The 23,777-nt window shown below is 50.0% G+C and overlaps 2 long non-coding RNA genes across 4 annotated transcripts; one reads left to right on the forward strand and one right to left on the reverse strand.

The window, feature by feature from the left end:
* Nucleotides 1–938: 938 nt before the first annotated feature.
* Nucleotides 939–2,503, reverse strand: LOC308190405. Its single transcript, XR_013947158.1, has 2 exons — nt 1,888–2,503; nt 939–1,562 (listed from the first exon to the last, which is right to left on the reverse strand). It is a non-coding gene; the product is annotated as an uncharacterized lncRNA (long non-coding RNA).
* Nucleotides 2,504–3,174: 671 nt separating this feature from the next.
* Nucleotides 3,175–14,072, forward strand: LOC308190406. Of its 3 annotated transcripts, none has more exons than XR_013947159.1 (3): nt 3,175–6,765; nt 7,740–7,804; nt 9,310–14,072. It is a non-coding gene; the product is annotated as an uncharacterized lncRNA (long non-coding RNA). The 3 variants fall into 3 exon arrangements; XR_013947160.1 differs by having other exon boundaries at nt 9,313–14,072; XR_013947161.1 differs by having other exon boundaries at nt 7,740–7,764.
* Nucleotides 14,073–23,777: the final 9,705 nt, after the last annotated feature.

Below are 23,777 nucleotides of genomic sequence, written 5' to 3' on the forward strand. Positions count from 1 at the left end.
GCTTTACGAGCAGGGTTCGCAGGACATCTTAACTCTCTCCCTCCCACTGCTTGCTGGGGGGGTCCGAGATAATTGCAAAATAAGAAGAATTCGTAAAAGGAAATGCAGAAAGGGAAAACGTCGGGAAGATTTGCGAAGAACTTAATCCTGCATTTCTGCTAGATATAAAAAGCCTCAAAAAAACCCTCAGTCGCACATTAGGTACGGACCTACCTATTTCAGTCTACCCAAACTTTCCAGCTGCCACCGCCTATAAGTAAGGTGTGCTCGAAAATAATGAAATTGCTTTTGCCCGAGGTGTGGGTCACAGAGTAATTTTTGTGGAGCGAGTTCTCAGCAGATCACTCCCCTCTGTATTATTTTTCTTGTTTCAGTTCTAGAAAACACGCAGGAGGTATTTCAAGTGCTTAAAGTGAAAATGGGAATGATCCTGATTTCTGTCTCACCGACAAAGTCTATTTTCCAGGTTTGTTTTGTTTATTTTACTTCATTTTTTGTAATATTTTCACTAGCGTATTTCAAGGGGGGTTTAGATTATTTTCTGTTTGTATTTGGCGGATGAAAGCACAAGAAATCTGTCGTTACATGTTGTTAGCCAGCAGAAAATGTTTCCCTTAAACTGTCGTGTAAATGCACCGATGAACAGAAGCCCTTGCAGGCTCTCTGTCGGCCGCAGACTGCCTGAATGCAGTGATAAATCCCACCTACAATTTCAATTAATTTTGCCTTGCCATGCAAACTGAGACGGATTCCTTCGCAATCAGCTCTCCCCGTTCGCACAAAGGAACCCGAGAACATTTTTATTTTAGTCTTAGCAAACTCTGATAAGCGAGGAGGCCAGGCTGTCTGAGCAGATATCCACTTCAGCAGTTTTTATCAGGTCAGTTACATCTTCCAGTTAAAAACTTTCTAGTACGGATGGGTAGTAGCAATAGATAATACAATGATAGTCGAGTTAATCTGTCTTGATACTGTTGGGCTATCCTCCGGTTTTCAGGATTTAGCGTTTGGAGGGTAAATTCATTTTTCGCCTGATAGATATATCAGTGGGTCATATTTTCTGAAATAGAAAATAAACCCAGGCTACAGTGAGCTGCAATGGCATATCCTCTCTCTATTTCTGCTGGGAGCTTGTAATAATTGCTACCACATGATCACATGGTGTATTGTTGCAGCCTGATTACAATTAAACTTATTCCTCCACCTTTTTCATTACCAAAAAAAAAAAAAAAAAAGTTCTTCCTGAGCTTCAGGCCCACTTTGCGCCGTTTTTATTTCCCTTTGAAAGGCTGTCGGAGGGAAGCTGAAATCTCTCTTTCCTTAACAATGCGGGAGAAAGCATTTCCACAAAGCCCTTCTCACCATAGCATTCCTGCACTAGCGTGACATGTACACAACGTCCCTTTAGGAGGGCTCAGTGGCAGCAGTGGACGCTGCTGTCTCCTGGAGAAGTTTCAGGGTCTTTATATTTGTTTATTTTTTTGGATGCGGACTCCAAAGCCGTATCTTCACCTAGGGGAAACAGCGAGGCTCGTAATGCTAAAGGCGACTGGGCGCAGTATCTAGAGAAAGAAAGAGAAGGGAGAAAAAAAGTCATACAGGAAATATTGGACATGTTTGCCTTTACTGGAAGACAGCTGTTTGAGTACATTCTCCAAGAAGTTTTTTTGGTTGCCTTTTCAGAAGTGGTTTTAGTGATTAAAATGTTGACTTCATGGAGGCAGTTTATCTCTAATGTCTGGGTCTGTCTAACAGCTCTTTTTCCTCACTTTTCCAGCCCTTTGCTCAGACGAGACTGTACATACGCGGGACTATAATCGCGGCTGTCTTAAGAAATATTCTTCAAGGGCCGGGGGCTCACACACCCTGGCAGGAGCGGAGATTTACTTTCTCAGGACACCCTCGGTGGAAGTTACCCCAACACGGGTGGGGATCCTCTCCGCAGAAGGGAAAAAAAACCCTCAGATGCAACACCCTGCATCTGGAAAAACTCTGCAATTGTCCCAGGAGTTGGAAGAAGGGGCAGAAGTGGCTGCCCTTCCCCTCGGGGGCCCCATCTCCATCCCTATCCCTTCCCCGGGCAGCTCTGCCCAGGCCAGCCCGGCGCGGCTGGGAAGCAGCCGGGGCACGACTGCTCGACACACCTGAAGCTCCCCTCCCCACCGAAATCCTTGCCAAGCCAGCCCGGCCGGCCTTGAAGGGTGCTGGGCTGCGGCCCCAAGCCCGGGGCTGGGCCTTTTAAACCGCTACACCTGTGCCGGGCTGGTGGCCCCGCCAGCCGGCCGCCCTCCTGCAGCCCTGCGGTGCCCACGGGAGGCATCTTCCCACGGCGCGCACCCAGCAAGCACCCACACCCCAAGCGGGTGCCGTGTCCCCTTCAGCCCTTTCGGGGTGTGTGTGAGCTTGTGTGCACGGCCACACACATGCCTCTCGCTTGGCACGTTGTGGTTGTCCCGAGTAAGGGAGTGGGGCACCCCTCGGTCCTGGGATGGGGTTCCCATCACCCTCCCTCACCCCCAAACGCATCCCTCTTCGCGCTTGGCGACAGCCTTCTCCCCTCGTGGGTGGGATCCCATAGGGACAGCCCTCGGGGAGAGCTCCACAAGAAGTAAGGCGCCATCTGCACGGCTCTGTGAGTGGGTTCGGGGCAGAAAAAGCCAGCTGGCTTCGGCTGAGTCCTCGGCGGCACTGAACTGCCCTTGCTTTATGCCGTGGGTGCTGCCTGTGTCAACCACCTCCCAGCAGAAAGTTACCCGATACCGTGATATGATCCCGTGTTCTCCAATTAGCTTTACATTTCACCACGCACACGCATTTCTGTTAAAATTTTATTCGGTAAAAGGCTAGTAAAACCGGGGTCTAGAAAATGCTTTCTAGCGCCTAGGGTACATTTCTCAGGTATATATATTACGTGCCGTCTTTAATAACAACAGACGTTTGCTACTCTTCATGTTAGATGGAACTAATGTTTTTCCATCCATACCATGAACACATTCTCTAAATAGGAATTATACAGTGTTTTCCTTTAAACATAACACCAGCCAAATGCACACTAGCTGATAACTTGCATCTCTGGGTGAGTATATTACTCCCTTTATTTTTGCTGAATCATGAATTTTTCCGAAGCTTATTGTATTTTATGTCTTCTCTAGATAAGCAGTTACATATGTGGCCCTGTGGAAGGCTGAATCCCATTCTAAAATACACGACAGCTGACTGTACTTCCAAGAGGTTATTTACTCTGGAATCGACTTAAACCTCTGCGTTTGAGCCTCGTGGTTCCTCGGGGAAGGTGGGAGCAGAGTCGGTCCTTACTGACCCCGCACACCACCAGTTCCAGCTGCCCACACCTGGGCAGGGCGGCGTGGGGCACTAGCCAGGACTCCTTATTTGGGGCAGGGACTTCATGGTGGGCGCACCGGCTCTCCGTTTCATCGCCGTCCTTGCCCAGATGCCACAGCCTGCCACTGCCACGTGGTGCCCCCAAATCCACGCGCGGGTGTGCGCGGAGCCGGAGACAATGGGCCAGGCTCTCCCATTGTCTCCGGGGCAAGAGGGACGGGGCCGAGCCCAGCACAAGCAGCCGGGGAGATACCCGGGGAGGAGGGACGGTGGTGCCAAGCGGTCGGAGCGGAGCCGAGGGCACACGCCAAGGTTCCCACGCTCTGAAGACAATTCGCGACGTCCCAGGAGCCAAAGTATATTTAGTCCAATAATGGCACAGAGCAAAGGGAGTGGTTTCGTAGCAACCTCTGCGACATGCGAAATAACGAGCGGCTAAACAATAAAGGTTAGTCGCTAGTCAGGCATGCCCCTTGGTCTTGTAGCACAGATACCTAAAGGAAGAAATTCCGCAGTCCCCTTGCACGCAACCCGAGGCCGCTTTCCTGCAGATTTTACTGCCGTTGTGCCAGCGACCGGGTATCCTTGCTCAGAGCCACTTCCTTCCCATTGTGAGGAAGATCCTCGCTGCCTGCCAGTAATTACCAATTGTCATCCACTTTCACAAAGCCATATTTCTTTGCAATTTCTCTTGCCAAGTGTGTGGGGACTATCTGTCATCTCCTGGCGCAGCCCGCTGCCAAACCGCCCCCCTAAAAAGAACTTAAAAAAAAAAAAGAAGAAAAGAAAGAAAAAAAAAACAGCTGGATGTAACATAAAGCTACATCTCATAGATCATGTTGCAAAGGAAACGTAAAGGCTGATGTGCCTTTGCTCAACAGGGGTGTCCAGATACGTCTGACATGGATTCCCCGTGTCCTCTGCTCAACAAATTCTCGCTCCGGGAACTCGACCTGGAGAAGTCCATCACGGTCCCGGTCTGAAACCCCACGAGGAGGTGTGCGGGGAAGGCTCCTGCCCCAGCAGGGCTGGGAGAGCCCCGCAGGAGCCGGGGGCAGGTCCCGCAGCCCCGGCCTGGGAGCCCACCTGCGGCAGGGGGGGCGCTCTGCTCCCGTAACCCTTCCCAAAGCGTTACCCGCAAGGAATAACTCCACTGTGAGGTGATGAAGGCACGAACAGACATGTCATCACCACTTCGGATGATGTAAATATTTGGCAAAAAAAGGAGAGGCAGCGAGTCGGAGCCATTAACTTTAGCAGGGGGCAGCGGGGGGAGCGTTTCCGCGTCTGTGAGTACCCCGGGGGTCACTAAAAGGGAGGTCACAAGTTTGCGCCGAGGTTCCCCTGGAGCTCGGACACTGCCGATCTAACCAAGTAATCATAGTTTCATCATTAGCTTTCAATAAATTTACTTATGCATCTTTTATCAGTATGCATCTTTTATCATTATGCATCAATAAAGCATCTTCAGTAGGATGGCAAGACCACGGCAAAATAAAAATAAAAATAAAAAAGAAATAAAACCCAACCAACAATAATTTGCCACTTCAGCTGGGAAGAAGGCATTGTGCATACAGCTACTCTAATGAGAGAATTACGATAAAGTTGCGTTTATCAGGAGGGGAGGAGGAAAATGACGTATTGTACTGTGTTTTTTTTTTTTTTTTTAAAAAAACAATAACCACAGGACCGAAACCTTAAAACCTGTGAGCAAGAATATCCCAGCTAACATAAAAGTTGCCTATATATAAAAAGAGAATCCCATATAACTCCACAGCGGAAATCGGTTAGCAAGTATCTTCTGCCCGTTTGCAAACATCAAATGTTCCTGCCATATGTCCATTCTTATTTGTATAGCGGCTGAGAAACCTGAAACGTATATATGCGATATTAAAACAAAACATGAAAGATTTTCCCAGAAATCTGTGAGAGGGGAATGTAGGTCTGAGGCGGGGGTTAAAGGAAGTAAAAAAACAAGTGATGCTATTGCCAAAAACTTTAATATTGAACAACACAGCTGAAGCTTTTATCACGGTACGAAATTTACAGCCTAATAATTCAAACCCGTGTGCTCGTAGCAAGATGTCTCTTCCCCTCTGGGTACCCAAAGGGATGGTTTTGCTTTCTGAGGCAAGGAGCATCCCTGCGAGCCAGGGAAGTCTTTGGGGACTGCAGGTGACTGAAGACTGGAGGAAATAAGAGGAGGAGGAAGAGGAAAAGGAGGGGGAAGAAGAGAGGATGGTGGTATTTAGGATCTTAAGTAGGTTCTGACAGGTGGGGTGGAAAGAAAATGTGTCCTTTAAAGAAATCACGAAGGCACCAGACTACGGGGAAAAACCTGCGTGGAAAAAAAATAATAAAGGAACCAGAGACAAATGTGTGGGCTGGAAGAGCAGAAGTTTGAGTCCTCCCAAGGCGGAGGAGATATCCTCCACCTCGGCATCCTCATCGTTTGGGCAGGTGATGGGGCTTCCGTGTCTCAGTTGCTACATGATTAGGTACCAGCTAAGAAGCTGGATGCGATCCGAGCTTCTTTGGGAAAGAAATAAAAAAAAAGATAGGTGGGCCGGGTGAAGACCACGACATTTAGAAAAAACCCACCCAGCTCCGCGGGGAATGGGAACACTTGCGGTGTCAGTGGGACTCACTGCAGCTTGGAAACGCCTTTCGCGGCCGAGCATAGGCCACCTATTAGACGGGGACAGCCTGGGATGCCCCCCAAGGCGGGCAGCTCAGCTGCCAGCAAAAGATTCACAGCTCGGGGCCGACCTCTGCCTTTCCCCCTCCCGGGTTTCTCCGTCCTCTGCCCCCCTCCCGCGGGGTCCGCGAAGGCAAATTTCTGCCCACGGCTGTCATTTAGCGAACCCCCCCGCCTGTCCTGTCCTGCCTGCTCCGGGTAGAAATGCAAGGCAGGAGGCGGCAGGAAGGCTCTCAGTAAACCTCAGAGCTCCTCGCCCTGCCTGCCTCGGCTTTGCGGGTGGGGTGCGCTCCCGTCCCGTCCCTATCCCCTTATCGATCCCCATCGGCCGTCTGCGAGGGGAAGCCGAGAGCCGGCGGCTGCAGGGGGAGAGAGGGAGGGGGGGAAGGAGGGAGGGAAGGGGGAGATCCCTGCCTGCCTCGGCAGCACCGCCCGTGGCACAGCGAGCACGGCAGCGGGCAGAGCAGCACGGCGGGCTGCGGGCAGAGGGGTCGCGGCCGCGGGGCCCAGCCCGGCCCGGGGAGGGGGGAACGGGGACGAGGGGGGGCCCGTCCCGTCGGGGCAGGGCCCGGGAGGGGCCGGGCTGGCACCGGCGACCTCCAATGGGGGAGAGCGGGGGCCGCTCGCGGGGCTCCGCGCTGCCCGCTCCGCGCAGCTCGGCGGCGGCTCGGCGGGGAGAAGGCGGCCGGAGGAGAGGACGGGAGCCGGGTGTCCGAGGAGCCGGGGTAAGAGCCTGCCTGCGGGGCGGAGGAGGCCGAGCTGCAGTGGCGAGGGTTTCCCACTAGATGTCTGCACAGCTAATGGTTGGCGAAGGCTCCGTCCGCGCCCGGCTGTATCCCCCCGGAGTGCGACCCTCCAGCCTCTTTGAAGTCCGGCACCCCCTTTAGAAATTAAATCCCCTTTTCCCCCGTCCATCCCGTTTTCTTTTTCTTTGTTTTCCCCTTTCTTTAAAGAGCGTTCTGGAGCTTAGGCTAGGATAAAATACGGATTTCTCCACCAAGAACGCTTTCTGGTGTTCGACTCATGCAATTGGAATCCCTTTATGACCTTTGATGTGTTTAAATTACACGGTAAAGCTGTGCACACACCTCGGATTAAACTTTAATCATCCGAAGTCAAGGACGTCCAGGTGGTAAATGACTTTACTTTGACATTTCTACTTTAGAACAATATATGATCCCAGTCGCAGGTCAGAGAGACGTTCCCAGTCTTCTCACCCTTGGAAGCGCAAATACGCTCTTACCAAGAGAGATTAGAAACTCGTTGCTCCTGTTACTTTATTAAAAACCAAACAAAACAAAAAAAAAGGGGAAAAAAAAAGAAAAAAACAAACCCAAGAATCATGGCTCCCGGGTTTCTCGTTCTATCATTTACCTTCAGGCATCTCACAGGATAGGGAAAGCCTTCCTCGCTGTTAAGCACCTCTCTGCCTGTCTTGGTGTGTGTGTGTATAATGATCCATACAGGAATCTAGCGAAGGTTTATATGGATTTGTGTGTGTATAAGTACGTGTACACATATATGCACATATAAAAAAATAAAAATAAAAATTACCAAGGTTTCCCTTCGCTATCGGCTAATGGCTCTGGGTGTTTGACTGTTTCCTCATTAGGAAGCCCTTCCTCCAAAAAGTTATGTCGTAGTTGATTGCTTTAAAAAAAAAAATCCTCTACAGAATTTCTGTCTGGTCCCATTGCAGTGTGGACGCCTTGTGTGAGCCCAAGGTGAGCGAGGTTCCTCACGAACAAAAAACCTAGCAAATATGTGAGTACTTTTAAGAGAAATCTGGAACTCTTTATTTGCTACACTGCTAGCACCTGGTTTTAAATCAGACAACTTTTGGTTAACACTTAAAAGTGAGGGGGATTTGTGGGCCTTTTTATTGCCAATCAATCTATGACAACTAATTTTTGCGTTGATTTTTACCAATGGATCCCTGCGTCGCATCAACTTCTGCTTCGCTTGGAAGCTGTGGAGCGCAGGGAGCTAAAGCCAAGCCTTTCCCGCGGAGTTTTAGGTCCTGGACTCAGTTATAGGAAAGGCCTAAGCGTGGGAAATCCCATCCTTCTTTTTCTAATTCCTTTTCATCTCCGGTTGGACCTACTGAGGCTTTACACCCGCTCCGAAGGAAATTAAATTGTGATTAAATATTACGTAAATTATAAGGGGATCTGGCAGGAGCGAGGTGGGCTCGGTCAGCTCGTATGGGGGAGCTGGCTAGAAATAAACAGTTCCAGGTAGGCAGCGCAGTCTCAAGAGGGAAGGGCTGAGATTTCGTCTCCGCTGTGGAGTGAGGGCAAGTTCAATTCCTCGGGCACAAAGTACTCGCAACCCAGCGACCTTTATAGCGCGAAAAGCAGGAGAAGGAGTGGACGGGCAGCGACGCAGGCACGGCAGGAGGAAATTGAGAAGGGCATCCACATCTTCCTCCGGGGGTCTGTCCCAGCCCCACTGGGGGGGGGGGTGTGCCGCGGTCCCCACAGCTGCCAGTGGGAGGGATAGCAGAAATGGGGCGTCAGTAGGTGGGGGGAGAGGGGCAACGCTGCTGGCGAGGAGAGCTGAGGTTGTGCACCAACCTTACAAAATTCCCGAGACTTTACAGTGGTCATTTCAAGGCTTTTGGAGGCGTTAAAGAAGAAATAGGCAACTTTTTTTTTTTTTTTTTTTTTTTTGATAGCGCTAGCAATTGTCGGTGAAAATATCTGCTCTGCTCTCCCTCCCAGCCGTTTGCTCCCCATAACCGTGTTACCTATCTACCTATCTGGGCTGGAACAGGCGGCGTTATTGCCTCATGTATTGTTGCTGTTTAGTGGAGATAAATCTGAGCTAAGGAGTCACGGTCGCCATAACCGCAGCTCAATAAAGACAAAAGCCTGTTCACTTCTTTCTGAACGGTCTCGAGAAAGCTGTCTAAAATCCCCAAGTCCAATTATTCTACTGTCCGCTCTGTCCTCCGCTTCTAATTATGAACTCAAGATGTTTAATGTTGGAAAAATGCATCAGTTGTTTTATACACGGACAGAGCCTTTACTTGTGAAACTCACTTCTAAAAAAAATAAATCTGGAAATAATTAACTCGTACAGTTGAGAACATTATGTTGCTTATACTGTAAACGTGTCCTTACACCTTTACAAGACGTTACAGAGGACTTACTCAACTAATTGAAACTGTTATATAGCAGCGTTATGTATTCAACATACTCGTTACATTTCATCTTTATGGACTTAAGGTTTTATTCCTTTCACAGTCTTTGTGATTTTTTTTTCAGCAGCCGGTCGCTTAATCTGCAAGAAGGAATGATACACGAAAGGCTATGAAAAGCGAAGAAATTTAGTGTTATTTTCTCCGTGGCAGGGTGAGATGGATCACACCATCACGGACGCAGTATTGCGAAAGGAGCTAGCGTGGAAAATATCATCGTATAACTGAGCCAAAACACTTTTCCCCCATCGCAACACCCCGGGGAGAAATGAATGTATGTGTACCGGATAGTTTCTGCACTAACTGGCTCAGGTGATGGGACCTCTCACTTTCAAAAAAGAAAGGAAATATTAATAGTATTAGTAATAGCAATAGCAATAGTAATAGCCATAGCCATAGCAATAATAATAATAACAGTAATAATGAGACTAAGGAGTTTCTTTAACTGCATCCTCAAGCAGGGGGGAAGCTGGGCAGGATGAAGCCGGGTGGGCTGCGGGATGCACCCCTCCCGCTGAGCACTGCCGAGGGATGGTTTGGGGCAGCCCCAGGAGGGGACACGAATGGCCGTGCCGCCGACCACAGGGGAAATGTCCCTCGCGTGGGTCCTGGGAGTGGCCACGGCGGCTCGGAGCATCTCTGTGTGTGTGTATATGTGTCTCTGTGCGCCTGTGGGCGCACAAGGAGCAGCGTGGGGTCCCATGAGCCCCCCCGCCACTCTCAGAGGCGACTTGCTCCCGCAGACAGTTTGCCCTTCATGCTAGTGGCCAGCGAGGCCACAATGAGCTGTTTTCACTGCTCTCACCAGTGTTGCGCCTTCAGGAGCTGCTGGAGACTTTTGTTCACCCGCAATAACTAGCACTCACATAGGCGCATACAAACGCCCGATTCACGGGGCAGCCGGAATAAGGACCAGGATGTGGGCTGCACTCTGGGCTCGGGTTTGTGCTGAAGACACAGTCCTCCGATTATTATTTTATGTTATTTTCAGTGCAGAGGGCACTACATGGGGCTACTTCAGATGAATGAATGCGTCTCCCGCAGAGACCGCCCCGAAAAACTTGCACCCGGCTGGTATTTAGAAACAGAGCCTGGCATACCGCGAAGAAGGGCGAAGTGAAGAAGGAAAAGCTCCTAAGTAGCAGGAAGGGTCACTCACAGGAGGGAGGGATGTGCATATTCTCACACTCACGTGTACGAGCCTGCACACCATAGCTGTGTTTCTAGATGAAGTGGGAGGGTGCGTGTTAGGAGACGTTTTATTAAAAAGTGTTCCCAGGGCTCAGGAGGAGAGCAGCCGGTGCTGCAGAGCTGCACTTTCAGCTCTCCCAGACAGGCTTCCCTCCCAGAAGCCGGGCTGCATCCCTGCCCTTGCACTCGGCTGTCAGAACCAGGACCCGCCCTGGCGAGCCGGAGATAAGCCGGCATCCTTCGGCTGGCCCCGGCTCTGCGTCCCGCGTACTTCCCAGCGCCCAGGGGCGGAGGGATGGAGAGGGCAAACCCCGGCTCCGCGCCCCCTGGCTCCGCACCCTCCGGCTCCGCGCAGGTGCGGGGATGGCGGCTTCCGAAGCATGTGCTCAGCACGCATCGGGCACTGTCTCCTCTTGCCAAAGTGGCCGTGTGATTAACGCCGGCCGACGGCTCCCCCCGGCCCTGCTCCCCCTCCCCTTTTCTCCTCCCCGCCCGCCCCCTCCTCCCAAAGGTCCTTCGCTGGTTTCAATAAAAGGCAGGATCTGAGCTTTCTCCCGTTCGAATCAAAGAGGTGTTACGATTGGCTGAAACGAGGGGCAGATGGGGCATTTTCAAAGATATTTCCAAACAATATGCAGCCGAGGCTCCCGAAGTTTCTCGGGAAGCGAGCATTGTCTGGTAAAACAATGACAGTAAATAAATCAGTCATCGGGGTCCCCGTCGGGATCCTGCGGGGGGTTTAGCCCGGGTTGCTGACTCCCCTTCCCCGGCTCTCTACTCATTAGAAAGTTAATAGGAGGCGCCGGAGATTTACCCCGGGGTAACGGAGGGGGGATAGGGCTGCCAAGGCCGAGGCACCGGGGGAGCTTTGCTAACAGCCGTCTGGAAACCGAGCCCGGCGGCTCCCGCCGTGGTGGGGACGCCCGTGCGCACCGGGGCGCGCCCGCTCCTCTCCGCGCAGCGCCGTGCCGGGCTGTACCGGGCTGTGCCGGGCTGTACCGGCTGTGCCACGCTGTACCGGGCTGTACCGGGCTGTACCGGGCTGTACCGGGCTGTGCCGGGCTGTGCCGGGCTGTACCGGGCCGGGGGCGACGCAGGGCTGTGCCCACCCGGCGCTGGCATCGGTGACGGGGCTGCTTTCGCTGGGCTCTTCGGCCGTGGCCAACCCACGGGTGTTTTTCGGAAGGTAAAGCGGGTGCGAAGAAAGATTTATAGGCCTCCACGAAGACGGGAAAATTAGGTCTTTCAGGTATAGAGTACACGCCAGAAATAAAGTTTCGCGATTTATTTGCTCAGTTTTCAGTTGATAAACTCCGTACTGCTCCGAAGGGAAAAACTTCCCTGGCTCTCCGTGCGCACAAGGCAAGATTTACGCTTGCACAGAGGAGTCATATTCGGAAAGAGATGGCAGAGCAGTAAAGTCCTTTTGGACACGATCTTTTCAGCCCCGGATCTCACCGTCCCCCCAGAACACTGATTTTTCTGCTGTCTTGGTTAAATGGGAACAAAAAGTTTTTACGGCCTCCACCGTGGCTTGAGTTGAAAAATTTTGCATGGACGACGGTGAGATTTGTGCCCCAGAGCTAGATTTTCTGCTGGAGAGCTTGGAGTCCTGCACAGCCCCGAAGTTTTACTAGTCAGCATGCTTTTTACTGCACAGCTCGTGTGCTCTATCGAATGCGGTTCCTGGAGGGGCATTTTTGCACTGAGTTTCGCTTTTACGTGGCCACTCGTTTTAAATCGTGAGAGATTCAAAATCAAGGTACAGCCATTTAGTGAAAAGAAACCCGCCCCAGCGCTCTACTGTTAATGAACAGAAATTATTCCACTTTCATCTCGCCCCTCAGAAATATTTTTACTCAGAAAGGGCTGGCTGCTAATTGGGGTGCGCAGTTGCCTTTAATCTCTAACACAGCGCTTGGAACCTACCCAGAATGAATTAAAATAAGTCTGATAAACAAGAAGTAAACATGGCTTCCCAGTAAAACTCGTTTTATGATCACAGCTTGTGTGCCACCTCAAAATATTAGGTTTAGGCATTTAGGGCATAAAGAATAAAACCCCTTTCCAAAGTCGCTAACGCTCACATTTGGTACTGTTTTAATCTTTTCTATTAGAAGTACAAGGAAAGAATACCTTTTGTTCTAGTAAACTACGGATGGAGTAGAAATTTGCATGTTTATACATACTTTCTGGGCTGGAATCGTCCCCCGAACCTACGTATAAACATGTTTTATTTTTTCGAAAGCAGGCTGCAGGAGATTAAAAGATCATCGTCAGCAGAGAAGTTATTTTTTCTCTCTGCTCTTCTGTATTTCTGCTAGCAAGTAGAAAGAACAGAGTGTGCGAGTATGTGTGAGTGTGTGTGCTGAAGGGAGGGAGGGAGCTCTGCCACACAGTTTTGCAGACGTTCAGATTTATGCATGGCGAGATGGGTCTGTTTGTAGGAATTACAGCACGGAAAAGCTTTGGTCGAGCAAGCTGTAGATCATAGTTGGATGATAGCTGAGCGAGTTCCAGGAATAAAGTGCCAGCCGTGGAAATGGCTCTCGTAAAGCCCACGTCAGATGGCTTGCCGTGCAGAAGTACCCCCTGCCCTCAACACCTAGCAGCCCCGAAATCGCCGGAGAAAAGTTACTCGAGTTCGCGTTTTGGCAAGCGCCATTTGCTTGGCTGTTTGCTTGGTTGTTCTATTTAAAGTCATTTGCACCCAGCTCATCCCCGGAGCATCTGCATGCCCACTGGAGCCAGATCTGGTTTCCTGGGCGCAGCCCCGTCCTTGCTCGGCAGCAGCGCCTGGCAAATGTCGCCTGAAGAAGGAAGGAGCCCGAGCCTGCAGTGCTCCCGTTAGGCACCGGCGTCTGTCCGCTCCCCGCGCCCCCCCCGCCGCGTGCTCCCAGCCAGAAACACAAAACGATTAAATCAGCCTGAAAGCCACTCGAAAGAGCAACGGCGAGGTGAAATGTGCCGTGTTTGTCGAAGGATTTCAGAAAACAGGTGAAGAATTAAGATAGGACTTAATGCCATGCTTATCGCATGCAAATGAAATATTTAATCTGCCATTTCATCTCTCCTGTGTGCTCAAACACCTCCAAAAGTTCTTTGAACAAATATTTAGTTTCCAAGCTATAAATTCGTCTTATGCAAAGAGAAAGCTTTCAGGATCTCCAGTTTAAACTCGTTCCTACCACTTGTTGTGGTGCTGAGAATTATCAAACCGGTCAGCTTACCTTTCCCACGAGTGGTAATTAAAAGAGAGCTAGCGTGTGTGTGTGGGGCAGAATAAAACAGGATAATCACATTCAAGTAATGGTGAGCTCACAAGCTGTGATTAGTATCCTTCCAAGCCATTTAGCTCTTCAGTTGACTCCTGATTTTTTTTTTCCAATAGCCCTACAGCAGCTCTGTGTGTAGAGTAACCCTGCTGCATATCAAGATTCCTTAATAATGTCATTGTAAGAAAGGAAGATGGAGAAATAAAACAGTTAAGGAGAGGAACTGCTAAAGTATTCTCCAGTCTGTCAAAGGAGTTATCTAAACTGAGAATTTCTTTCCCTATTCTCTCTGAGATCCAAGAAAAGCATGCGGGGGTTGTTTGGTCCTTTAAGACATGGGTTGGGATGAGATGGGGTGGGAAAGGGAGGGAGAAAGGAGGATCCTTCTGAAAGACTTCCATGGAGGTAAGTTCTCTCCACTTCCAGGGGGAGAAAGCCGGCCGTGGTGACAGTGAGTTAGTGGCTTTTGACAGGCAGGTGAGGGGCCCCTTTCCAAGCCAGTCTTTGGTGGGGGGGTTGGAGGGGGAGCGGGAACCTTTTCCAGCGACCCTACACTACTTAGACAGCATTTATGGATGGATAAAGCTGAACATTGGACAGGACTCCCTGAAGGAAAAGAACCTTTCAGTGGAGCCATCAACCTGTCATCACTGCAATAAAGGTGTAACACACAGGAGTGCTGGTAAGAGCCCAGGGTTTATTTCCTGGCCCTGTCACATGACAAGGGGCCAGGGTTACCAAAGGTTACCCCCTCACATGGAAAGGATCAGCGGCCATCAGGCCCAGCAGCTGCTTCTCCTGCCTCCTGTCTCATTTTTTATTTTAACTCATGCGTGTGTCTTGTTAGAAATGGAAAACCACCAGCCCCATTCAGCTGCAGCCATACAGGTGATGAATACCACATTTGCCCACAGCCTTGGAAAGCCAGCCAGGCCAGAGCCGAAGGCTGAGCACCCTTCTGCACCCACCTCACGTCCCTGGAGGTGTTCCTTCTTCCAGCGGGTGGAGGCATGTCAGGGGCTCATATACCAACACTGCCAATGCTTTTCCGATAAAGCTATTTGGTGTCTTCCAAGCCAATCCCTCCACAAGAGTCTTCTTACCCACTCGTGTGAAATGTGCCATGTTTTTGGCTGGATGTTGCAGTGTCAGTCCTCTCATGAGTGTGGCACTGTGAAACTGGTGTCAGGAATTCTGTGAGAAAGCTAGACAGAGACGTTGGCCGTGTCATTCTTTGTCCTGTAATTCCTTGTTACATGAGAGATGCAAGCTCTATTACAGCCTCCCAGGCAGCGCATATGGGCACAAAAGGAGCAATGACAAGGAAGGCCTGGAATCTAGGAAATGGAAAGGAAGCAACTAGAGACTATAGAATTAATAAGAAAAGCTGTTTTCCACAAAAGAAAAAAAAAAAAAAGCTAATGATGGCTTTGCTGTGGTTTCCTCCGGTCATACACTTGTCAGACAACACTGTCCTACCCAGGATGTGGGTGTAGGTAAAGGGCTTTCTATGAAACCTTGCAATAAAATCTACAACAGAACATAAGAGAGAGCAAAGCATCAGTTATAGATCTTGGAGGTTTACATTACTTTTATAGAGGGTTTGGGCTATATTTTAGATTTACCTAGTGCTTGCAGAGCCAAGCAGTGGTGTTGCAGACAGAAAATATTTGCCACCTCTGAAGAGCCAGAATAACGGCTGGGTCCTTTGATTCAGCTTTCCACCCCTCCACAAAAAAACCCTGGAGCAAGGGTGGCCAGGAGCTCCTGGGCTGCCCCTGCTCCTCTGTGGTCTTGATGCTCCACGTGGGTCAGACAGACCCAGGCTGCCTGATTGCAGAAGGCCTCCAGGCACTGCGCCAGTGGTGAGGAGTTATTAGGGCTAACAAGTCCTTAATCATCCATCTTCATCATTATTATTATTACCACTGCTCCTTAGCACCATTAAGCTCCATTTGTGGAGTGTGCAGAAAGCAGAAAACAAAAAGATGTACCCTGCCCCAGACGGTTTTCCATCTATGTGTAGGAAAAGAGGTAGTGCTGAACACTGGAGAGAGGTAGGAAACAGAAGACAGTGGCAACTTACCTGACCAGCATTTGCCCTAGGAGCCAGGAATCAGGCAGCTTGGAAAAGAGCTGTTGGTGAACAGACATTTTTTCATGAAAAAATTTTAAACAAACATGTTAAATCTGCAATGTTTTGGGAGTTTCATTTCAGTTTCTCAAGAGGGAGAAAGGAAAGTTCCTGCAGGATCAAATGGGGAAAAAGAGAAGGTGGTACAACACAGAAGCGTGAGAGAAAGCATGAAGCTTGTCATTAAAAAAAAATAAAAAATATATTTTTTTCCACTCGAAACCTGCTCTAATGACAACTGTGTCATTTCCATTTCAGATGTTGCACAGCAGCTGTATAATGCCTGGGATGCCCCTAAGCAGACAAATTGGATTACAAACTGGATTTGTCCGTTTTCCAAAGACAGAGTTGCGGAGGAGTACTGTAAATTGATCCTAATGAATAGGGTAAGTGGGTGGGTTGGTCTTAGCTTATTAGCTTTAAATATCAATATGAACAACAAGGATATTGTTCCTCTTTAAAATACTACTGGCTATAATATTAACAGTTTTCTTCACCATCGAAAAACTGTTAACTGGTCACTACTGCAGTCATCGCCACGAAGAAACTAACATTACCCCTGTTTTACAGGCCGGGAAGTGGAGACAGAAAGATTAGGGCTTGCCCAAGGCCACAGAGCCAGCAGTAAGGCAGGAAGAGAGCTCCAGATTTCCTGGCTCCTACTCTCCTCCTAAATTCATCATCCACACTCCAGTGACTTCTAAACATTTTTTTTTTTCTGAGATAAAAAAATGCCTCTCCAAGTGGTTAAACTATGTCATGAGGTTCTGCCCCAAATCAGTGTCGTGGAATCAAGTGCTGCAAGGATGTGATTTAGCATGTTTTGGAGAGGCTGTTTTGGGGATACCTTGCACAACGGGACATGATGTGAGTGCCATGTGAATACAGCCCTGCTGTCTGAACTGACCAGAAGCCTAGATGGGAGAGCAGTACTATGAGCCAGAAACGGTGGGAGAACAAACCTCTGAGAGCAGGTATAACCGAAGAGGGCTTACTCTGGAGGATTCAGGCTGTGACTAGAGAAAAATAAAAAAATAATTAAAAAATCCCTGTCACTTAACTAAGGTTTTGCCCTTGCATTCATTTGCATAGGCAAAATGCCAAGTAATAGTTGGTTCATCTGTTCCGTAGGTGACATACCCACTGTTGAGCCATTATAAACCCAGCATATTGATTTCCCTCTAGCTGACTGAAAACTTGTTTATACAAAAACAAGCCACTTGAGCAGGAGTGAGCGCATAAGCAGGAGTACCCACATAAGGCAGCACCTCACTGAGGGCTGTGATTGATGATTCATCTTGGATTTAGCTGATGTAGCTGAAGAGGTTACTGCTGTTTTCACTCCAGCTGTAAAAGGAGGGATGTCTGCTCCTCGGCCATGGTGTCTGGTGTGTTAATTTAAACTGAAATCATGTTAGGTTAATTAATAACAGTAGCTGTGAATGAAGCAGCTGAAGGTAGGGATCTCTTCTGCGCTGTCAGCAAAGCTGTCAGGGCTCAGGAGTCAGAGACTCTAATTAATGTGTTCCAGCAGTGGTTTCTATAAACCTATTTTCCATTTCATTGCAATGGGCTAAGAGGTGCTGTATCCATCAGTTGTGCTGTCATACCTGCGAGGTGGTAACTTGCAGCTGAGTGCATCATCATTGCTGAAGTTGCCTGTCAGGCACATTGAGGGTGACCTGTTCTTCCCTGCTCAGATGAGGCCTCCTTGATTTCAAAGGAAATTAGTTTCAACACCTCGTATCCAATCTCTGTGCAGAACTGAAGTGTCCTGGGTTGTAGTTTGAGCTGGAAATCTACATGGAGACTTACAGGAGCCCTTTACCTCATCTGAGTTTAATTTGGTTACATTTAATTCAGGTGAACTTGGTGCAAACCAACACAAGACACTCAAGCTGAACTAGGAAGCTATTAAAAGGATTATACCATGGTAATGAACATCTACTATTAAGATAGAATCTGAGTTTAAAATACCATGGCCCTCCCTGAGCACCTCCATACATGAACATTCTTGTCCTGAACAAGATCCTGTGTTCTTCCTTATCTCCATTGAAAACCTGGGTTTGTCTAACCAGGAAATTCACCTGGACTGAGATGGGGTGTGGATCTGAGGTGGAGCAGCAAGTCCTGCATGGACATTCATAAACATTTCCATGTATGAACAAGTCTTTAGCCTCCAGTCACAGACTTCATCAAGAAGTTCAGACTTCATCTGTATGTTGAACTCTGTCGCCCAAACTCTACCGATTACAGAGCACAAAGTATTTTGTGAAACTGCCTGGTACATGATTCAGATTAGCAATTCACTTCCTCTGCTCTGTGTTAGGTAGGCACCTGAAAGTTAGCACTCTGCTGTTATTTTGTATGCGACCCACTGAAAGGTGTCAGCTCAATACAAACGTCCACCACTGTTTTGACAGTGAGGTATCACGGTAATTGCTTTCATTAACTTCTCCTGTACAAAGGGTGTGCAAAGCCCTCCAGACAGTAGGCAGAGAGAGAAGAAAGATGTATTCCTTTAACTACCTTATCTGAGGTGCATCTAAAGGTGAGTACTTGCACATAGGAAACCCCAGTTCTTGGGTGTTAGTAGGAGATTGCTGCTCCTTAGGAAGGTTTTCATGAGTAAGCATGAAGGCTTGATGCCACAGAAAATACAGACTATAGGCAGCACATCTGCCATTCCTATAGAGTTGGTGCCTTTTGCACTGGAGCGAGAAGCCACAGGCATTTGGCTGAAGTGCTCCACCTTTCTCCCAGCCAGCTTTTCCTGTTCTTTTGGGGTATAGTTTTCCTGCCTGGAGATTTCCTACCCAGCTCTTTGTTTAAAGCCTAAGTGCCCATCTTGTGGGAGGATCACTGGTCTCCCTGCAGGGCTTGGAAGACAGTGTATTTTCATCCTCAACTCATACATGTGTACCGGTTTCAGAAGTGAGAAGCTGGCTTCTGCTTTAGACTGCTTTCACTGAGAGACGTGCAGATCTCCTTTTATTTGTCTGAAGGAGACCCGCATGTTGCCTTCTTTGGCATTTACCCCATGGAGCTCTCCTGCAGAGCCATTTCTTGTGGGGGAGGTAGAGACAGTCTCTCTCTAAAGGTTGTGCGATCATCAGGCAAATACTTGGCAAACACATAGCTTAGGAAGAGTGAGGAGAGTGTAATAACATCCCTGTATGGAGAGACGAGCTGAGAATTCCCCTCTACGCAAAGAGCTATCAGGTTTAGGACATTACTTTCCTTATTCCTGTCATCATCGCCACTCACATTTGTTTCTCTTGAGCTGGTGATGACTGGATTGGGCCCTAACCTTCTGAAAACTCAGACCCTTTGGCTCTCCAAGCAGCTGCTCTTCCACTGTCCAATTTTCATGCTGATGTATCCATTTGATTTTCATCCTAATCCACACGAAGTTCATATTTCTTAGCACTGGGAGAGTTTTGACCCAGCAGGCACCAGAGTGGTTATTATGTGAGATTAATGCATCTGCCATATAAAGATTCCTTCAAGACTGTTCGATTTTGGGGTGTTCGGGGATTTTTTTTTTTTTCATTTTACAGTATGCACTTTAAGAAATTTTAACCCTTCTTTAGGCATGACTTTGTGTGTGCATGTGCGTGTGTGCCTAACCCCCTAACATGGGTGCGATCAGTTAAGGGGTTGGTTTACAAACCCACATTTCCATCTTGCACGGATCTGGCATGGAAAGCTCAGAAAGCAGCCAGAAATCAAGTCCTCTCCACTCCCGCCCTTTTTATTTCTGTGAATGAGTATGTAAGAGACCTATAAATCCAAAACTGTGCAGGCGTGGAGGAAATCATAAGAGTCAGCCTGGTGATATTACCGCGGGGAGCTGTGAAATCACCGAGGATTTATACAAGCACACACAGCGATGTTGTCATTAAAAAGAAAAAAAAATGAAATGGGAGGATGGCTGTTTTACCCTGTGCTGCGTGTGGCGGCCACTTCGGACATATGGTTTCAGTACGTCCCCTGGGAGACGCCAACGCGAAGGCAGAAAGTTTTCCAGCCCCACCACTCGTTTGGAAATCAGCCCTTCCCGGGGCAGTTTAAGCAAACCGGTGCTGGTTTGGCATCTTTGGCATCTGGGGAAGGGCTTGCAGGGGAGGGAGGTCATTCCTGTTGCTACACCCAGAGCCACCGGTCACCGAGGCCAGCCTCTGGCCAGGCTCAGGAGGATCTGAACTGTCTCTGCTGGAGGGTGAAATAATAACCTCGACGCAATTAATGATGCCCAATCTACCGCGAAGTCGGGCGTCGTCCCTGCCGCTGCCCCAGGAGAGGATGCTCAGCCCACGCCGCCCGGAGCTCGCTGCTGCTCGATGGGGTTGGGCGGCTGGATTGACCTCCCCCGTGTCAAATCCACGCGTGTTCAGTCACCCACGACGGGGCGAACCGCCAGCTCCCACTGGGCTCGTTCCCTCCCCCGATGGGAGACAGTTTGGCAGCACACGCTCCCGGCTTTATCCCATCCCCAGTGCCTCCCTTGCACCCAGCCCGAGTGCCAGGAAACGTTCCCCTTTTCACAACGTATTATCCCGCTCCTCTCCGCGTTGTGAGGGCTCTGTTTTATGGTATTTATTTATTTATTTATCGAGAAACACGCCGATGCCAGAGGATGGTTTGGGCTTTTGCCTAAGAACCGCGGGGACTGCAACTAAACATATTTGGAAGCAGAACTAAGCCGATCAGATTGGTATTTTTTTTTCCTTTTTTTTTTTTTCTTTTTTCTCTCCACGGAGTGCTTCTTTGCGAGAAGGGAAATGGGAGCAAGCAAAGGGGGGCTCCCCTTTGAGCGGACTTCATGCATCTCCAGGGCCCGGAAACCTGCTGCCACGCAAAATAAAGGGAAAATGTGTTTGAAGCATGCGTGCCTCAGCTCTCGTTTTCTGGTGTCCGGGTCTCCCAAAAACCGAGCTCCGGCCCCCACCGCCTCCCGGCCTCAGGTCGGCCCCAGCGGGCTCGGGTCGGCTGCTCCCTGAACGCTGCGGTCCTCTTCTAGTGGAAAGGGGCGGGAGAAGCATGGGGGAGACCCTCAAATGTAAAAAGTTTCCCAGTTTTCCCTACGGGACCATCTTGCTATGCTGATGCCAGGGGGAGGAAGCCAATCCGGTAAGGTCGTTGGTGTTTCCTACCCAGCGTTAGCGGGGGATAACCAGAAATATGGCAAGAAGGGTGTACCCACACACCCAACGAGAAAAGAGCAGCACATGGGATGTGTTCCACACGCTTTGATTTTATTTTTTTTAACTGCTGGTTGGCAGCCAGACTAAAAGCATTCAAAACGGGCTCTGTGGACTGGAAATGAAAAACTCCTACAGGTTGCCGCATACCCATGGTGGGAGGCATGTACTGGCGCATCGATGTAGTCTTTCCGGATCTGAGCAGATTTTTCGGAACTGGGTTTTAATGGGGGAATAAGAGCGGGAAGAACATGTCTACGTGCATACATGCCATAAATATGCGCATGTGTGTGTTTGTGTATATATACATATATATATATATGCGACAAGATGTGATATATGGCACAGACCACAGATCTAAACGGAGAGCGCACATCGCGTGTCAGAGGAAGCTGATGAAGCCGATTAAAGCACGGGGGCATATTTACGCCGGTGTTTTCACATCCACACCCGTGGCCGCCTGTGGGAAACGTCCATTTCTTGGAGACCCACCGGCAGCAGCAGAGGGGAGAGCGGCGGGGACAAATAGCGGTGGCTGCGGCCAAACCTTAGCCATGTGTCTCTACTTTCCCCGGGGGCCGCCCCAGCAGGACTTGTCTGAGTTCAGAAGTAACCTGCAACAGCCAGTTCTCCCCCTAGAAGTGTTTCCAGGCGTTTATGCACCGGGCAAAATGTTCTCGACCTGGAAGGATGGTTATGATGCTGATGCTGGTGTCAGCTCCGAAGGACCAGTGAGTTACTCCGGGGCTGCGCAGCCGTGCCCTGGGGGGAAGGCGTCAGGAGGTGCCGGTGGCACCCGGCCGCTGGGGGGGCGCCGCCCCGGTGGCTCCTGCCCTGCCCCACGGCACGGAGGCGGTGCACAGCAGCACCGGGGGCGGGAGCCGCCGGAGGTGCTGCCCGCCCGGCCTGCTCCTGGGAAAAAGGCTTCCCTGGCACAGGGGAAAAAAAAAAAAAAAAGAGAGGGCGAGCGGGCTGGCTTGGCTCCTTTCATCTCTGCGGCCCATCAGCAGTGGGGGGCGCAAGAAGACAGCAGTTAGTGTAGGGCCGCCGTGATCACAGCCGGGGACCGCCGGCCGGGAGGGAGGGAGGAGGTGGGATGCTGCAATTGGCGCTGCGGGGAGGAGGGATGCGGTGGTGGACGGGGAGGGAGCGGGGAGCCAGGCGCGGGGCTGAGCTGGCTGGGGGAGGCAGGGCTCCTGTTCTCGGCCAGACCCCCGCAGCCCCGGGGGTGGGCTGTGTTCCCTCCTCGTCTCCTTTGGGGGTGCCTGGGACTTAGGGATTAGCTCCTGGGAGATAAGTCTCGAAAAGTGTGTGCTCCAAGCCAGCAAAAAATAGAGCCATCCGCCATGGGAAAAGCGTTGCAGGGAAGCCCAGGAGCAAGCAGCTAACCCCATCTCTGTGCCACGGCTTCCCTCCAGCACAGGCTACCTGCTGCAGCCTTCGTGTTGTTATAGCCATGCCCTGCGTGGTATTGCCCTGCCTGAGAAACAACCACTCGCCTTTCTCTGCCAGGGTTTCCTAGTATGTACTCATTTCCTTTTTGAGAAACGGCAAATAGCCAGGCACTGGGGCTTTGCTTCTAACATAGTCTTTTCTCACGCCCATTTTCAGGCAGCAAAACAGGCCTCTGCATGAACATGCCCTGATTCCTCTCCCCATGCAACACTGATACACCCCCTGTACCCAGCAGAAAAGTAATGGTCTCCCCACAGGCTGGTATCCCCATCGCCAAGGTCTGGCCAGTGCTGGGATCAGTGGGGAGGCCGATTTCTCCTGTGCAGCCCCACCTGGAAAGCAGGAGGCCTGAAAGACAGAAGAAGAGCATGGACATGCTGTGTAGCCCCAGGGGCAAGGGTGGCCAGGTGGGTGTGCACCAGGGTGCAATCCTGCACTGCTGGTAAATGTGTCCCAACTCTCAGAATTTCCTGCTTGTTCCTAGGCTGAACTCAGTACCTGCTGGCAGAAGCACTTGACTTACTGTGGAAGTTTTCTGCAACTTCGCTTTTGCCCTAATTTTTATCTCCCAGGCCCAATAGTCTTCTGAACTGTGATGTGCATGATGTGCTCAGAGGTGAACTCTGAGAGCGCAGAGGGCAACCATGGGCCGTGGGAGCAGGACCCTCATCAGCACAGTTCATCCATGCTGCCATCCTCACTCGTTGCACATACCTTGCTGCTCCACACTGACCTGGGCTACGAGTCGCCCCTGACCTTGTACAGGGGACCATGTGTTGCCCAGACACATGGAAGAGAGGTGGTGATCAGACATCAGCACCCAGGAAGCAAGATCTGGACATTTTTGTGTTAGGTAAGAGAGCTGAAGCTCTTGGCCACTGCTCAGTGAGGCGGGGTGGATGTTTCAGTTTTGCCAGACAGACCCAGCCTATGGATGTGCTACTCCTGAGGGGAATGCACATACCTGTCAGGCCAAACATAAACCAGGCACCCACACCTGCTGTTAGGATGCACCACAGTAATTGATGATGTCATCTCAGCCTGGATAGCTGTAGCCAAAGTTTTTTGAAGGTGGGACTGGAGGTTAAGGGGTTAAATTTTGACTCATGGTCATAAAAATTGGGTCAGACTTTCTGTCAAAGTGGATCCAGGGTATATAACTGAGATTTATTTATTTATTTTTCTTCTCTGTGTTTGCTTTGGGGAAAAATTGAATGAGGCAGAGATAGACAAAAACTAAACAAGGCTTCTGCCTCAGCCCAACACCCAGCCTCAG

The sequence above is a fragment of the Anser brachyrhynchus genome (genome assembly GCF_964034855.1).
Source record: "Anser brachyrhynchus genome assembly, chromosome: 2".
NCBI lineage: Eukaryota > Metazoa > Chordata > Aves > Anseriformes > Anatidae > Anser > Anser brachyrhynchus.